Here is an 18402-nt window from a genome sequence, read left to right as displayed (position 1 = left end):
TCTGCGACATGCAGGTGTAATTGTATAAGGGCCCTTAAACCATTATTTTCTGAGATGGCAGGTGTAAGCATTCAGGTGGGAGGCAGAAAGCATGGGCGTCTGCTTGCATCTTCCAAGGAAACAAGTGCTTAGGGTATCCCCTGAACGGGGATACAAGGTGACAGCGACAACTGCTTACAGGTAGAGGGTCTTGTGGTCTAAGGTCAGCAGTAAAAAGTAACAGGGTCCGCCTCACATTAGGAAGAATACTTAAAAAGTCTAATCTATGTCCTGAAACGTAGTGCCAGGAGGGCGATGACTGAAGCACCTGCAGTATGTGGGCACAATGTCAGCTGTGAGTCTAGGTTGTTATGGACTTTATCAACAGTTCAGTTCAGCACAGCAAGAATATGCAGTTGTGAGTAATTACCCCTGCTGAAAACTGTAGGATATGGTGTTGAATATAGAGTTTATCAGCTCCTGTGTCTGACGCAATAAAGACTAGATTATGGCCTTGTATACTGCAGTTAGAGGTTATAGTGGGCCAAACTGGGGGTATCTTGATTTGAGTGCCGTGGTATGTGCAGCAGATGCCTTAAGAAATATGGCGGCCTGCTAGTTTGCCAGGCTTCTATATAGGAAGCAGAGAGTCTTTTATATCAGATCACTATGATAAATTACGGTTGCAGCACTTACTTGGCAATGCCTGTAGGGTAACTGATTCCAGACTGTCCTCCGGTCAGCTTATTTGACACCTCAGGTACCCCTTGATGCGGACGCCACCTCCGGAGCGGAGCCCCGACCCTCCGGAGGGATAAGGCCTAAAGCTGTAAGTCGCCTCTAAGGTTTGTCAGCCAGGTATATTTGTTATTGGGACTTTACAACTATGTCTGAGGCTGAGTAATATTTTTCAGTTCAGGCCGTTGATACAGCCGTGGTGCCTGTATAAAGTTTTACTGTTAGTGAAAACTTACCCTTGGGGAGCTGGGCAGACCTGCCGGGTATTATTTAGTACTAATTAGGGCTGGCGTTAAGTATTTGCCCTTACCTCTTCTCTCAACTGCCACTCCAATGCAGTTAGTCGTTGGCTGATGGCGTGCTTCACCCTGGGCCCCAAAATGGCGCTGCTTCGCGCCAAAACAGTGTCCGGCCGGCTCGATCTTCAGAAACGAGTCTTGGGTTCCCTAGATCTCCATGGCCGACCAAGCATGAGCTGGCTCACCTCCGGAGCCGGAAACTTCCTCAATACGGTCAGTGGCACGGCCGCCGGAGATCCCAGGGAGATCCGCAGCTGTCCGGTGACTGTCTGCCCTCCGCTCACTCACCAGATGTCTGCAGCGCCTCTCTGCTGTGCCGGAGCGGAGCCCCGACCCTCCGGCCAGCAGTGACAAGTGAGCCGGTAAGATGGTTTGTAGGCGAGCTAGGGAGCCTAGCCGAATGGGTGACCTCCGATGTTCCAATAAGCCACAACCTTCTATAGGTCTCTGCACTTTAGATGGCGGTATTGCCGCTTCTCCACTCAGCTCTGCAGATCTTCAAAGGCAGACCAGATAGATCGCAGATCACAAAAGGTGTTTGATCAGGGTGTTCTGAGATGAAAAGTCCAGCACTATATAATATAAACTAGACAATTTATTTAGTTAATTTGTGCCTAATCAAGTTAGATAGGAGAGAGCTCCTTCTCAAAACGTCTCTCCTGTTCGGCAGTTAGCTCCGCCCCCTGTGTACAAGATTTTGATGAAAGTATTGATTGGTTTATTGTATTTGTGGAGCTGGGTATGAAGTAATGCTTGTGTGATAGTGAGATGTATTCTTTCATCTAAAATATAGCTAATTAGCGAGGAAAGCCTTCTCCATATGTTTTGTATGTCTGTACAATCCCACCACATATGTCTATATGTACCCAGCTACCCACAACCTCAGTAACATAGTCTGGAACCGTCATGTGGGAGGATCTCAAAGGGATTAGATACCATCTGTACATTGTTTTCAGGGAATTTTCTTTTAGGTCTGCACTCATTAGTCCTCTACCCGCTGAGGTGAACACCTCATTCCACTCATCTCTAGTCAGGACAAGTTCTAGATCTGCTTCCCATCGGAGTAGAATTGGGCTTTTAGTAACATCTCCTATTTTTTGCATCTCTATATATCGTCTACTAATTGAGTGCTTTGGCCTATTTTCTTCCAAACAGATGGCTTCCAACAGGGTTTTAGGTCCATCTGCCTTTAGTTTAAGATATTTATTCATGGATGAGGAAACCTGGAGGTATAAATACCATTGTAACTTAATAGGGTGTAGTTTGTCCTTTAACTGTGGGAACGTCATAATTTTGTTTTGTATCATTAGGTCTGCCACACGATATAAACCTTTATTTTCCCATTTGTCTATATCTCTAGGGAACTCCTTCGGCAATAGATATCTAATGGGTATCAGGGTGGATTTAGGCGGCGACATTCCCCTTCTCATAGCCCATTCAGACCATATGTGGGTAGAATTATCTGTCACTAAAGATCTAATTGTTGTTGTTTTATTCACTAGGGTTATCTTATCCCATAATCTAGCATCATTGGATTCTCTTCCCTCCAACTCCGCTTCTAATTGAATCCATATAGCTTCCCGTTTTGACCTTGCTACTAGGACATCCTGGGCCAGTCTAGCTGTTCTACAGTAGTCAAGTAGGTTAGGGATTCCTAGGCCTCCTAAAGATCTATGGGTCGTCATTAATTTATGTGACAGCCTGGCTGATTTCTTCCCTTTAATAAATGTTAATATGTCAGATTGTATGCTTGCCAGTTCTGGATGTATGATTTTAATCGGAAGGGCCCTAAAAAGGTAGAGAAGGCGGTGGTAGGACATTCATCTAAATCGCGGAAATTCTCCCTAACCAGGAGAAACCATATTTCTTCCAATTTAGTATATCTTTTCTAATTGACTCATATAGAGGGGTATAGTTCAACTTATATAATTGCTGAGTTTTAGTTGTTAGGTGGATACCCAAATATTTTAGGGATTGTTTAGCTATTCTGATTTCAAAGTTTACCTCTAGTAGTTTTTCGGTGTGAGTAGGTATTTCTATAGGTAGAATTTCACATTTGTCTATATTAACGCGAAAACCAGATATATCCGCAAATTTGTTCAGCACTTCAAATAGGTTAATGAGGGAAACAAGCGGCTTAGTGATCGTGAGTAAGATATCATCTGCAAAAAGGGTCAGTTTATATTCAGAATTTTTTATCTTAACTCCTGAGATATCCGGGTGTGCTCCGAGTCTGGCCGCCAGCGGCTCAACAAAGAGCGCAAATAACAGAGGGGATAAAGGGCATCCCTGTCTTGTACAGCTTAGGATGGGGAATGGCTGTGACTTGTATCCCGCAGAGGAAACTTGGGCAGTAGGAGAGTCATATATTGTTTTCAGGGCCGTCAAAAATGAATCCTCGAATCCCATATGTGAAAGGGACATCTGCATATATTGCCAATCAACTCTATCGAACGCCTTCTCCGCATCCAGCGCTAGAAGCAGAGAAGGCTTCCGGGTCTCATTCAGAAACTGGATAATGTTTACTAGTCGTCTAATATTATCTGGGGCTTCCCTATCTTTAATTAATCCCACTTAGTCCATGTGTATCATATTGGGCAGGATGTGTTTAAGCCTATTGGCCAGAATTTTGGTAAATATTTTTAGATCTTGATTTATTAGGGATATTGGTCTATAGTTAGAGCATTTCTTGGGATCCCTACCAGGTTTGGGGATGACTACAATTTTGGCTTGTAATATTTCGGGGGGATAGGATATCCTTCCATAATATGGTTACAAAATTTGGTGAGATGCGGCAGCAGGATAGTTTTAAATAATTTATAATATTCGCCCGGGAAACCATCTGGGCCCGCAGCCTTTCCTGGTTTAAGGTTTTTAATTGCTAATATCACCTCCAATTTTGTTTTGGGGGCATTCAATGATTCCCTGTCTACCTCTGAAATAATAGGTAGAGAGGTAGTATTTAGGAACTCTTTGGTAATGTTTCTCACCTCAGGGGTATGTTTAACTTTACACCCATTATATAATTCCCTATAGTATTCCGCAAAGGTGTCTACTATTGTCTGCGGGTGAGAAGCATATGTTTTGTCTGGTTTTTCTATGGTTGGTATCGCAGCTGCTTTTTGGCGCTCCCTGATCTTATGTGCCAGGAATTTATCTGGTTTATTGGCATATATAAAGTATTGGCCTTAAGTCTGGTAATAGCTCTACTGGCCTGAATATTCAGTTGTTTTGCTAGGGCTGTTTTCTTATTCTGTAGGGTTAGTAAGATGGATTCCCTCTTGGTTATTTTGTGTTGTTTCTCTAATATGTCTATGTCTTTGTATAATTGGGCTAGTCGAGTCATATTTTGTCTAGTTTTGTGTGCTTTTTCCTGAATAAGTAGTCCCCTGATGACTGATTTGTGAGCAGCCCATGAATATATAGGGTTGGAAGTAGAGTCTGTGTTTATCTGCCAATATTCATTGAGATGTTGGGATGTGTTAGAGAAAGATATTGGGTCTTTGTGGACTGTAGGGTCATATGTCCAGGATCTGACCCTGTTGTAATCAGTTACCCCTTGGAGTTAAAGTGATAGTATAGAGTGGTCTGACCAGACACATGGGTGTATGGCGGAGGAAACAAGAACGGGTAACATTATCTGACTGGTATATATGTGGTCTAATTTAACATATGTCTTGTGTGCTGCCAAGTAAAAGGTGGTATCGGACGTTATGATATTTAAATGTACCCAAGTGTCTAACAGGGAATGTGAAGAGAGAGAATTCTGTATTGACTTAACTATACTGATGCGTCTAAGCTCCTTATTGGAGGAGGGGTTAGGTAATTTAGTCAAAGATTTAGACATGGAGACATTAAAATCTCCAGCCAATATTATTTTAGATTGAGACCATTGTGTCAAAATGTGGGCAATATTCTCAAAGAACACATGTTGACCTTCATTGGGTGTGCATAGACGTTGCATAGTATTATCTCTGTGTTATTAAGTTGTCCCTTCACTATAAAATATCTGCCTTCTGTGTTTACTATCGTGGACTCATGGGTAAAGTTCACCGTGGCATGAAGGAGAATAGAAACTCCCCTTTTCTTAGTTTCTGCCGTAGCATGATAGTGTTTTGTATATCGGTGGGCCCAATAACGTGGTATTTGGGGTTTAACAAAGTGGGTTTCTTGAAGGAACAGAATATCTGCTCCGATGGAGCTGTATTGGTTAATTGCGGTGCGTCTCTTTATGTCTGTATTCAGTCCCCTAACATTATGTGAAACTACATGTAATGTGTGCATCATTTACCTGTTCAAGTGGAGGCAGCTTATGTACCTGACTGTTAGGTCGAGTGTGTGAGTTTGGTTGTTACATACCGGTATGTAAGGCACAGGGTACCTGGAGTCTCCCAGAGTTCTGATATTCCTCACAAAAAAACAACAAATTAATAACATTAAGTTAACATATAAATAAAACAATTGACCAAAATAATGATCCTTGGGGTTGGGATCAACCTCTATCATTCAACAGAAAAGGCTGCTACTAGCGCAGCGTGTGTACATGGGATCAACATACGTCATATTGCTAGTCTGAGATATTGTTACTTCTAATTCTAATGATCCCATATTGACTTATCTCAGAGCTAAAGTGAAAAAATAAACTAACATATTATCAAATAACATTTTAAGGAAAACATTGCAGGTTGATTGGACATAGTAAAAGGATACATTGAATGAATACCAGGGATGTATTTTCTGAGGGATTATTTTTCAGCCCTCAGATGGAAGAAAAGTAATCATAGAGTCCTCTTTTGAGTTAAGTTTCAGGTTTTTTGTCTCTTACGATTTACTTTGGACCATTTAGGTATAATAGTGTGCGTCTTCTTCTTTGGTGTCTGTTCTGAGGATGTTGCTTGAGTCGATGATAGGATTGTTGGTGTCTCCAGACCTAGAAAGCCACACACCTCGTTGATATCTTCTGGTTCCCTGATGGTGATAACTTTGGAATCTTTGGTGATGTAGAGTGCAAATGGGAACCCCCATTTATAGGGAATTTGATGTTTACGAAGAAGTGAAGTTAGCGGTCTCATACTGTTCCTCCGCTGTAGAGTTCGCAGGCTGAGGTCCTAAAAGAATTGTACTACATTGCCTTGGAATTTAAAAGTCGGATTCTTCCGAGAGGCCTGTAGAATCTTTTATTTGTCTTGGAGCAGAGAAAGTTTAATTATAACGTCTCTAGGTGGTAGTCCTTTCTTGGGTATAGGCCTGAGGGCCCTATGGGCTCTTTAAACCTCCATACAGTAGTTTTAAGGTTCTCCTGTGATTTGATGAAATAACTGGGCTACATAGGACAGGAGATATTTATTGGAAATTTATTCAGGTATTCCTTTCAGTCTAATATTAGATCTCCTACTCCTATTCTCCAGATCTTCCATTTTGTCCTGCATCTCATTAAGCAGTTGTTGTTGTGACACCACCGAGACTAGGAGACTTCATTGAGGTCTTCTACTATGGAATCTGTATGCTCTTCCAGGGAGTCAATCCTGCCACCCAGATCAGCAATCTCAGTTTTGATTTTGGATAGGCTGTTAGAGACTGAAGTGTGCATGTTATCTATCTTGTTCCATAACTTCTCAAAGCTTACAGAAATGTCCTTTTTAGAGACCAGGGCTTTAAGGTCCGCCCTGGTTGCAGGGGATGATTCTTCTTCCAATAGATTAGCCTCAGTATCTAACTCCTCTGGTTCTTCTGAAGGTCCTTCCGTCGAGCTTGGAGTTTTTAAGCCTTGAGGTACTTTAAAAAAGGTGTTCATGCTGGTAAATTTAGAAGGCTTGTCTCCCTTTGTCGCCCTCCTAGAGGACATCTCTGAAAGTGTTTTCTTGTTTTCGTATGATCAAGTCTGGATCACTTCACAATCCTTCTTTAGGCCATGGATATAGAATCCTTCTGTAAGTATAATTCTACCAGTTTAGTGCTCTGGTATATAGAACCTCTGACGTTGCAGCTTTTGGGTTGCTCTCTCTTCTGGGTGTAAGGATTAGTGGGAGAGGTATTGAGTGACGTTCAATGTGGCGGGGCGCCCTTGTATATAGATAGAAATATATAAACCTAGTTTGCGAACAAATTTATTAATGTCCAATAGGGTATTGAAACTAGAAAACTTGTTGGTGGAGGCAAAAAACTAGCATTGAAATGCTTTTTTGCTATAACTTATAAGGATTCTGACAGGGGGGTGGAAAATGATATCGATATGGTGGAGGGCATCGAGTCTGACAATGCACATATTAAATGTTCTCCACATTTACCTTTTCAAGATGCATGTGCTATTGCCACACTCGAGGCCCTTTATAATCCCGATGTAAATCAGAATGGGGATGTTCCTTTAAATGTACTAAATCATCCAAAAAATAATAGGTCGTCATTCTATCCTGTCAACTTTAGGGGCCCAATAGTAAATGCTTACCAAAAGGCAGTTCAAGAGGATATATTCAAACTTGAACATGATGTGGAGACCAGGAAGTGTGGGAATGCTGTCACCCTTAATCTGAACCATGCTGAACGTTTAGCCCTTAAGTGCTTACAAGAAAACAAAGACATTGTTATTAGGAATTCAGATAAGGGTAGCAGCATTGTTGTGATGGATAAGGTTTCCTATCTTCAGGAAGCCCATAGACAGCTTTGAGATTCCACTGTCTATCGTAAACTTCCTGGTAATCCTACCTCATTGTTCAACAAAGAATTAACAAGATTAATTGAAGATGGTGCTACTCACCCTATCATTCCCATATTCCATCATGTGCCCAAAATCCACAAGAGTGCCACCTGTCCACCTGGTAGGCCAATTGTGGCTGGGATTGGGTCCCTTTTAGAGCCACTTGGAGAGTGGATGGATAGTATCCTCCAGCCTATTGCTACTATGCAATTAAGCTATTTAAAGGATACATCCCACCTTTTGACAACATTGGACACTATCAGGTGGCGAGAGGACTTTTGTTGGATTACTGCAGATATCATGTCCCTTTACACTAGTATCCCCCAGCACCTTGGCATTAAGGCAGTTGATTTCTTTTTGGATAAGGAATGTGGGTTAGAGAATACAGTCAGATTATACATAGGCGATGTTTTGAGATTCCTGCTAACGCACAACTTTTTTTCTTTTGACGGAGAGTTCTATCTGCAAATACGGGGTACGGCCATGGGGGCAAAGTTTGCCCCGGCTTTTGCTAATATCTTTGTTGCATGGTGGGAGCTAATGTATGTTTACTCCCCCACCAACCCCTGGTGTGAGCGGATAGAGCTCTTCGTCAGGTATATAGATGATCTGCTTCTGGTGGTGCGCAGTGATAAGGATCCAAAACTTTTACATGATCTGCTACTTTATTTCAGTACCAATGAAATGGGTCTGAAATTTACAGGCGAAATAAATGATAAAGAAATTAATTTCTTGGATCTTACACTGTACACCACTGGAGACTTGATCATGACAAAAACCTATAGAAATAGTACTGCTGTGAATACAATTCTGCATGCCAGCTCTCAACATCCAGGTCATTTCATTAGAGCCATACCTAAGGGCCAATTTATCAGACTGCGTAGGAATACGAAGTCTGATAATATCTTTGAAGAACAATCCTTGGAGCTTAAAAATAGACTCATTAAGAGAGGATATAATCCAAATGATCTGGAAAAATGTAGACAATATGTAAAAACTCAAAATTATAGGCAATACAAAAAACACCGTTCTGAAAAACATATATCAGGAGAAACAGTGGTATTCTCTACTGAGTATACACCACAATATACCAGTATAGTTAACATACTTAAGAAACATCTTCACTTACTAATGGGTGACCCTGTTCTAAAACCACTAATTGATAAATGCAGATTTGTTTCAAGAAAGCCTAAAACTCTAGCTAGATCATTATCCCCTAGTATGGTCACATCAAAGGACCATCAAAATTCCTCATGTTGGCTTTCCAAGAAAGGTCATTTTAAATGCGGCGGCGGCAGCAGGCAATGCACCACATGTACAAATATAAGAGTTGGAAATAGCTTTACTTCTACCCATGATAACAGAACCTACCAGATAGATTTTTATGCCAACTGTAGAACCACCTACGTGGTTTACTTACTCACTTGCAATTTGTGCAAAAGCCAGTACGTGGGTAAAACGTCACGAGAGGTCAGAACAAGATATGGGGAGCATACTAGGGATGTTAAAAACTACTTTGTGGATTCAGCAGTGGCTAACCATTTTAATTATTACCACTTTAGTCACATTGCAGATATGTCAATAGAAATTATTGATAGAGTTGTACTCCCTCTAAGAGGTGGTAATAAAAATAAAATTCTGGATAGAAAAGAACTTTACTGGATCTTAAAACTACATACCAGAATACCACATGGTATGAATAAGGAATGTGATATCAACTTCTTCATTGACACCTAGCTCTTAACTTATATACACTTATATACATTCACATATATTCACTTATATATATATATATCACATCAATGTTTAAATTAGCTTAATATATCAACTCTGAAGCATTATGAAACAATAAGCTTGTTGATCAATTAACTGATGGTTATTTTGTATATGTTTATGTTTAATATATATGTGTAGATTTTCCCCTTTGTAGAAAGTATTTTGTCTTATGAATATCAATAATTTTATTTATGCCCCTTTGACCCTTTTATGTCATCCTATATTTATTATTTTTTCCTAATAATTCTTTAGTAATTTTTTAGTTTATTAGTTATTTTTATTAACTTATTTGTCTTTGAGTCTTGGTATTTCTGAAAGTGGTATTATTCCTTTCTCTCTTAGTATTCATTAGTCTTAGGTTCAAATGCCTTATAATGTATAAGTATATCTTATGTTTTACATTTTTAATGTTGGTGGGGAAAGGGTTAATACTTTTGTGTATATAAGGGTTGTCCAGTCACTATCAATTCAGCCTATGATTAAGCGCCACTAGGGGGCGCGAAACGCATCAGGCCGTCTGTCCCTCTGTAGTCTGTCTGTCTGTATGTTGCTGGAATTATTTTTAAGCCTGTGTAACTTTACCGAGTGGCTTATTAAATAAACTTACGTTATATTTTTTCACCTCGAGTAGTGCCTGCCTCTTTTTCCTCTACTTTGGGGTTGATCTCCCCGGCTATGGTACTCCGGTGTAGCTGCTACCTCATTGGATGACCTTGCTGCTCACTTGTGGTTCCGGATCCGGATTAGTGCTGCCGCACACTGAGACTCCATTCCTAGCTTTCACAGAAGTTGAAGTGACCAAAGGAAAAACACCAAAATAAGGGGGCAGGGCTACCAGTGCCTCAGAGAGGCAAATACTACATAAAAAGCAAAATAAAGGCAATCTGTGCAAAATTATAAATATACCCAAACTAGGGTTCCCAGTCCCTAGCAAATGCGAACCACTCTTCTCGTGAGGGAACCACTGACTGCAGTGAGCAGTAATCGGTTTCTTAAAGGGCCAGACCCCCCATTTTTGAGAATGCCTGATAGGGTCCCAAAAGAGCTGCCAGAGGGATTTGTGGAGCATGAGGGTTCCAAAAAAATCCCCTGCACGTGTGATGAGAGCAATGAGGGCTAATTTAAACAGACAAATTTGTGTCAGCAGGTAAGCAGGCTAAGTACCCTAGCTATGCTATACTTGTAAAAAAAAAAAGTACATTCTTAAAGTCTGTAGGCTATGTAAGTGCTGTGTGATGTCTTACCTGACTGAAGCACCCCTGCACTGAGCTTACCAGGCAGATGTATCCAGTAGAGAGCCCATCCAGTGCTTGTACAGGTACAGCAGAGGATCTGAGAGGAAATACATTTAATCCCACATGTCCCCACAACGCCTGAGGGTAGTTATGGCTGAAATCCCAAAGGGAGATACTGCGCATATAGCATGGTATTTCTGTGTTCCTGTAACATTCAGAATGATGGAATCTCTTCTTTGCTTCTTTCTGAATGATCTGTCCCAGGGATAATGGGTCTCACATTGGTCTGAGCTCCCATAAATAATCCATAAGCAAGAAGCTGGAACACCTCTATCTTCAACCTCACTCCTGGGAGGCTAAGAACAAAACTGAGGTGAGATGGGAAGGATTAAAGCTTTTGTGAGGGTTCTTGGCCTCCCCCTAGTGGCAGGAAATATATCCCACATGTTATGGATTACTATGGCCTCTCATCTTACAAAATAAATATATACTATGTCTTTTAATGTGCACACACCTTTGTGCTTAAATCATTAAAAAGGATATAGTTTAAATAACTGAGGATGAAGTTCCAATTTCCAAAGTGACACCTCATGGAGAGAAGAAATAGGATATAGTGAAGTTCAGTTAAATATATAACAGAGTAAGGGCAGGATTTGGACCTTATTCACATATAGTAGTGTTAAACTAAGCTCTCAGGTAAAACTGAACATAACAACAAACGGAAGTCCAGCCTCTTGTGATGTAATCATCTTCACAGATACTTCAACATACGTTTCTCTGACTCAACCAGCTTTTTCAAGAGGTGTGTGCATCACAAACTAAAATAGTTTTAAAGGCAGGATAAGCAAAGTAACTTTACACCCAAAAAAGTAGCTCTTGGAAGTAATGAAAAACGTGCCCTCTCACTAGAGGTTAAGCAAGCTAGGGAGCATTAAATATTTAAATAGTAGCGGAGAAAACAGAATTTATGCTTACCTCTAGTGCTTACTTTCTCTCATGGTGTATCCAGTCCACGGTTTCATCCTTACTTGTGGGATATTCTCAATCCCTACAGGAAGTGGCAAAGAAAGCACACAGCAAAGCTGTCCATATAGCTCCCCTCAGGCTCCGCCCCCCCAGTCATTCGACCGACGGTTAGGAGAAAAAGGAGAACCATAGGGTGCAGTGGTGACTGTAGTTATTTGTAAAAATTAAATTTGAACCTGACCGAATTATCAGGGCGGGCCGTGGACTGGATACACCGTAAGAGAAAGTAATTTATCAGGTAAGCATAAATTCTGTTTTCTCTTACATGGTGTATCCAGTCCACGGTTTCATCCTTACTTGTGGGATACCAATACCAAAGCTTTAGGACACGGATGAAGGGAGGGAACAAGTCAGGTAACCTAAACAGAAGGCACCACTGCTTGCAAAACCTTTCTCCCAAAAATAGCCTCTGAAGAAGCAAAAGTATCGAATTTGTAAAATTTGGCTAATGTATGCAGTGAAGACCAAGTCGCTGCCTTACAAATCTGTTCAACAGAAGCCTCATTCTTGAAAGCCCATGTGGAAGCCACAGCTCTGGTGGAATGAGCTGTAATTCGTTCAGGAGGCTGCTGTCCAGCAGTATCATAAGACAATCGGATGATGCTTTTCAGCCAGAAGGAAAGAGAAGTAGCAGTCGCTTTCTGACCTCTCCTCTTACCAGAATAGACAACAAACAAGGATGATGTTTGTCTGAAATCTTTGGTTGCTTTTAAATAGAATTTTAAAGCACGAACCACGTCAAGATTGTGTAAAAGTCGTTCCGTCTTAGAAACTGGATTAGGACACAGAGAAGGAACAATGATTTCCTGGTTAATATTCTTATTAGAAACCACCTTTGGAAGGAAACCAGGTTTGGTACGCAAAACAACCTTATCTGCATGGAACACCAGATAGGGTGAATTACACTGCAAAGCAGACAATTCAGAAACTCTTCGAGCAGAAGAAATGGCTACTAAAAACAAAACTTTCCAAGATAATAACTTAATATCTATGGAATGTAAAGGTTCAAACGGAACCCCTTGAAGAACTGAAAGAACTAAATTTAGACTCCATGGAGGAGCCACAGGCTTGTAAACAGGCTTGATTCTAACTAGGGCCTGTGCAAACACCTGAACGTCTGGTACAGCTGCCAGACGCTTGTGTAACAGGATAGACAGAGCAGATATCTGTCCCTTTAAGGAACTAGCTGACAGACCTTTCTCCAATCCTTCTTGGAGAAAAGACAATATCCTTGGAATCCTAACCTTACTCCACGAGTAACCCTTGGATTCACACCAACAAAGATATTTCCGCCATATCTTATGGTAAATTTTCCTGGTGACAGGCTTTCTGGCCTGTATCAGAGTATCTATAACTGATTCAGAGAAACCACGCTTAGCTAGGATTAAGCATTCAATCTCCAAGCAGTCAGTTGCAGCGAAACTAGATTTGGATGCTTGAAAGGACCTTGAATTAGAAGATCCTGCCTTGATGGCAGTTTCCATGGTGGGACCGATGACATGTCCACTAGGTCTGCATACCAAGTCCTGCGTGGCCACGCAGGTGCTATCAAAATAACCGAAGCCTTCTCCTGTTTGATTCTGGCTACTAGCCGAGGGAGAAGAGGAAACGGTGGAAAGACATAAGCTAGACTGAATGACCAAGGCGCTATTAATGCATCTATCAATGCCGCCTTGGGATCCCTGGATCTGGATCCGTAACGGGGAAGTTTGGTGTTCTGACGGGACGCCATCAGATCCAATTCTGGAATGCCCCATAGCTGGGTCAGCTGAGCAAAAACCTCTGGGTGGAGTTCCAACTTCCCCGGATGGAAAGTCTGACGACTTAGAAAATCCGCCTCCCAGTTGTCTACCCCTGGGATGTCAATTGCAGATAGATGGCAGGAGTGATCCTCCGCCCATTTGATGATCTTGGATACTTCCTTCATCGCTAGGGAACTCTTTGTTCCTCCCTGATGATTGATGTACGCTACAGTCGTGATGTTGTCCGACTGAAATCTGATGAATTTGGCCTCCGCTAGCTGAGGCCACGCCTGGAGCGTATTGAATATCGCTCTCAGTTCCAAAATGTTTATCGGGAGAAGAGATTCTTCCCGAGACCATAGACCCTGAGCTTTCAGGGAGTCCCAGACCGCACTCCAGCCTAACAGACTGGCATCGGTCGTGACAATGATCCACTCCGGTCTGCGGAAACTCATTCCCTGAGACAGGTGATCCTGAGACAACCACCAGAGAAGAAAGTCTCTGGTTTTCTGGTCCATTTGTATTTGAGGAGACAAATCTGCATAATCCCCATTCCACTGTTTGAGCATGCACAGTTGCAATGGTCTGAGATGAATTCGGGCAAAAGGGACTACGTCCATTGCCGCAACCATTCAACCGATTACCTCCATGCACTAAGCCACAGAAGGCCGAGGAATGGAATGAAGAACTCGGTAAGTATTCAACAGTTTTGACTTTCTGACCTCTGTCAGAAAAATTTTCATTTCTACCGAGTCTATTAGTGTTCCCAGGAAGGGAACCCTTGTGAGCGGGGACAGAGAACTCTTTTCTACGTTCACTTTCCACCCGTGAGACCTTAGAAAGGCCAGGACAATGTCCGTATGAGCCTTGGCTCTGTGAAAAGACGATGCCTGTATTAAGATGTCGTCTAGGTAAGGTGCTACTGCAATGCCCCGCGGTCTTAGTACCGCCAGAAGGGACCCTAACACCTTTGTGAAAATTCTGGGATCGGTGGCCAACCCGAAAAGAAGAGCCACGAACTGGTAATGTTTGTCCAGAAAGGCGAACCTTAGGAACTGATGGTGATCTTTGTGGATAGGAATATGGGTACGCATCCTTTAGATCCACGGTAGTCATATATTGACCTTCCTGGATCATCGGCAAGATTGTCCGAATGGTTTCCATCTTGAAAGACGGAACTCTGAGGAATTTGTTTAGAATTTTTAGATCCAGGATTGGCCTGAAAGTTCCTTCCTTTTTGGGAACTACAAACAGGTTTGAGTAAAAGCCCAGTCCTTGTTCTGCAATTGTAACTGGGTGAATCACTCCCATTTTTAGAAGATCTTCTACACAGCGTAAGAACACCTGTTTCTTTGTTTGGTCTGAAAACAAACGAGAAATGTGGAACCTTCCCCTTGGGGGAGAATCCTTGAATTCTAGAAGATACCCCTGAGCAACTATTTCTAAAGCCCAGGGATCCGGAACATCTCTTGCCCAAGCCTGAGAAAAGAGAGAAAGTCTGCCCCCTACTAGATCCGGTCCCGGATCGGGGGCTACCCCTTCATGCTGTCTTGGTAGCAGGAGCAGGCTTCTTGGCCTGTTTACCCTTATTCCAGCCCTGCAAGGTTTTCCAGGTTGCTTTGGGCTGTGAAGCGTTATCTTGCTTTGCGGCAGCAGAGGTTGCAGCAGGTCCGCTCCTGAAGTTGCGAAAGGAGTGAAAATTAGCCTTGTTTTTGGCCTTAAACGGCCTATCTTGTGGAAGGGCATGGCCCTTTCCCCCAGTGATATCCGAAATAATTTCTTTCAGCTCTGGGCCAAATAGGGTCTTCCCCTTGAAAGGAATATTTAACAGTTTCGTTTTGGACGACACATCCGCCGACCACGATTTGAGCCAAAGCGCTCTTCGCGCCATGATGGCAAAACCTGAGTTTTTCGCCGCTAACTTAGCTAATTGGAAAGCGGCATCAGTGCTAAAAGAATTAGCCAGCTTTAAAGCATGAATTCTATCCATGACCTCGTCGTATGAAGTCTCCCTCTGGAGCGACTCCTCCAGAGCCTCAAACCAAAATGCCGCTGCAGTAGTTACTGGAATAATGCAGGCAATTGGTTGAAGCAGAAAACCTTGCTGAACAAAAATTTTCTTCAGCAATCCTTCCAACTTTTTATCCATAGGATCTTTGAAAGCACAACTGTCCTCTATTGGTATAGTTGTACGCTTAGCAAGTGTTGAAACAGCTCCCTCTACCTTAGGGACCGTCTGCCACGCGTCCCGCCTGGGGTCGTTTATGGGGAACATTTTCTTAAAGATGGGGGGGGGGAACAAAGGGTACACCTGGTCTCTCCCACTCCCTAGTCACAATATCCGCCACCCTCTTTGGGATCGGAAATGCCTCAGTGTATACAGGGACCTCTAAAAACCTGTCCATTTTACACCATTTTTCTGGGACCACCATGGGGTCACAATCATCCAGCGTAGCTAAAACCTCCTTAAGCAGGACGCGGAGGTGTTCCAGCTTAAACTTAAACGCTAAGGAATCTGACTCTGAGAAACTTTTCCTGTGTCAGAAATTTCTCCTTCAGACAGACCGTCCCTCACTGCTAATTCTGAGTGTTGTGAGGGTACTACAGATAACTCATCCAAAGCTTCTGATTGTTCATCCTCTGTATTTAAAACTGAGCTATCATGCTTTTTTGGGCAGTTTGGATAAAAATGCTGCAAGAGAATTATCCATTACTGCTGCTAATTGTTGTAAGGTAATAGGGGCCAATGCGCTAGAGGTACTAGGCATCGCTTGCGCGGGCGTAACTGGTGTCAACACATGGGGAGAGGAAGAAGGACTATCCTCATTACCCTCCGTTAAAGAATCATCTTGGGCTACATTTTTAAGTGTTACTGCATGGTCTTTAAAAGGCTTAGATGTTTTAGCACACTTTAAACACAAATGCAATGGGGGTACCGCCATGGCTTTTAAACATAAAGAACAAGGTCTATCTGAAGACTCAGACATGTTTGACAGACTTAGATAGCACTACAATACAGTAAAATTCACTTTTTGAAAAAACGTTACTGTGCCTTTAAATAATAAAAAGCACCCACTTTTTTTACCAAATCACCAAAAAACATCCGATCTTTATGAAATTTTCACCACATGATCCCAATGCTTTGAAATGATTGCACACAAATTTTCAAGTTAATTAACCCCTTATTGCCCAAACCGGAGCCAATTGAAGTAAACTACCGGTTTAACACACTACAGCACGGTGCCACAGTCTTTGCTGTGGCCCTACCTTCCTTTTGGGTTCTTTGTAGAAGAATATAGGCCTCCCTGAAGTCCTCCTGCACTCTCAGGACTCTACACGTGAAGCTGCATGAAGATGCCTTGCAAAACAACTGCGCAACTGAGGCGCGAAAATGAGGCCCCCTCCCTCTATATTCCGGAGTTATGGGGCCTTCCTGAATCAGAATAGGTGTCTTACAATATGCCAGACGTAATAAAAACCCGAAAAGTGTTCTCAACGTTTAAAACACTTGAACAAATATAAGATTACCCTAATAAAGTAATCGATTTAGCCCATCACAGTGTCTACCAGTATTTTAGCCCTTAACTGAAGTCATCCTTCTATACTGTGTCTCAGAAAATGGCTTACCTTCCCACATGGGGATTTCTATCAGTCTTCTAGCATTACCGGGTCTTGTTAGAAAAAGTGACTGAGCATACCTTAAGCAGTTAAGCCTGCAAACTGTTCCCCCCAACTGAAGTTCTCCGGTACTCAACAGTCCTGTGTGGGAACAGCAGTGGATTTTAGTTACAACATGCTAAAATCTTTTTCCTCTCAGCAGAAATCTTCATCACTTTCTGCCTCAGAGTAAATAGTACAAACCGGCACTATTTTAAAATAACAAACTCTTGATTGAAGAAATAAAAACTACAAATCTAACACCACATACTCTTTACCCTCCCGTGGAGATGCTACTTGTTAGAGCGGCAAAGAGAATGACTGGGGGGGCGGAGCCTGAGGGGAGCTATATGGACAGTTTTGCTGTGTGCTCTCTTTGCCACTTCCTGTAGGAATTGAGAATATCCCACAAGTAAGGATGAAACCGTGGACTGGATACACCAAGTAAGAGAAATGAAGAGAGCTAATTTAACATCAGGAACAGACACACGGGCACCAAACAAAAGAACATGCAAAAAAACAAAGCACGCTAAAAAAAAAAAAGGACACAACGATGTCGACGATGGTTATATCCAAAACGCAAAACCCTGACCATTCGTTAGTAACTAAAGGTGTGGAAAAAAAAGAATGTGCGCATAAGCAGACATACACTAACCTACACACGCTAGTAAGTAAAAAGGCACAAAATAAGCCAACAAGTACAAAAAAGTTTAAGTGCTGGATAAGATCAAAGCTACACATAAAAACATAATTTATGCTTACCTGATAAATTTATTTCTCTTGTAGTGTATCCAGTCCACGGATCATCCATCACTTATGGGATATTCTCCTTCCCAACAGGAAGTTGCAAGAGGATCACCCACAGCAGAGCTGCTATATAGCTCCTCCCCTAACTGCCATATCCAGTCATTCGACCGAAACAAACAGAGAAAGGAGAAACCATAGGGTGCAGTGGTGACTGTAGTTTAATTAAATTTTAGACCTGCCTTAAAATGACAGGGCGGGCCGTGGACTGGATACACTACAAGAGAAATAAATTTATCAGGTAAGCATAAATTATGTTTTCTCTTGTTAAGTGTATCCAGTCCATGGATCATCCATTACTTATGGGATACCAATACCAAAGCTAAAGTACACGGATGATGGGAGGGACAAGGCAGGATTAAGCGGAAGGAACCACTGCCTGAAGAACCTTTCTCCCAAAAACAGCCTCCGAAGAAGCAAAAGTATAAAATTTGTAAAATTTTGAAAAAGTG

General features: G+C 42.0%; 1 protein-coding gene across 4 annotated transcripts in view; it reads right to left on the bottom strand.

The window, feature by feature from the left end:
* Nucleotides 1-18402, bottom strand: part of LOC128657423 (oocyte zinc finger protein XlCOF7.1-like) — a 181041-nt gene that overhangs the window by 22405 nt on the left and 140234 nt on the right. The window lies entirely within an intron of this gene.

Source organism: Bombina bombina, chromosome 4 (assembly GCF_027579735.1).
Source record: "Bombina bombina isolate aBomBom1 chromosome 4, aBomBom1.pri, whole genome shotgun sequence".
Lineage (NCBI taxonomy): Eukaryota > Metazoa > Chordata > Amphibia > Anura > Bombinatoridae > Bombina > Bombina bombina.
This window is presented reverse-complemented; position numbering and strand designations above follow the sequence as displayed.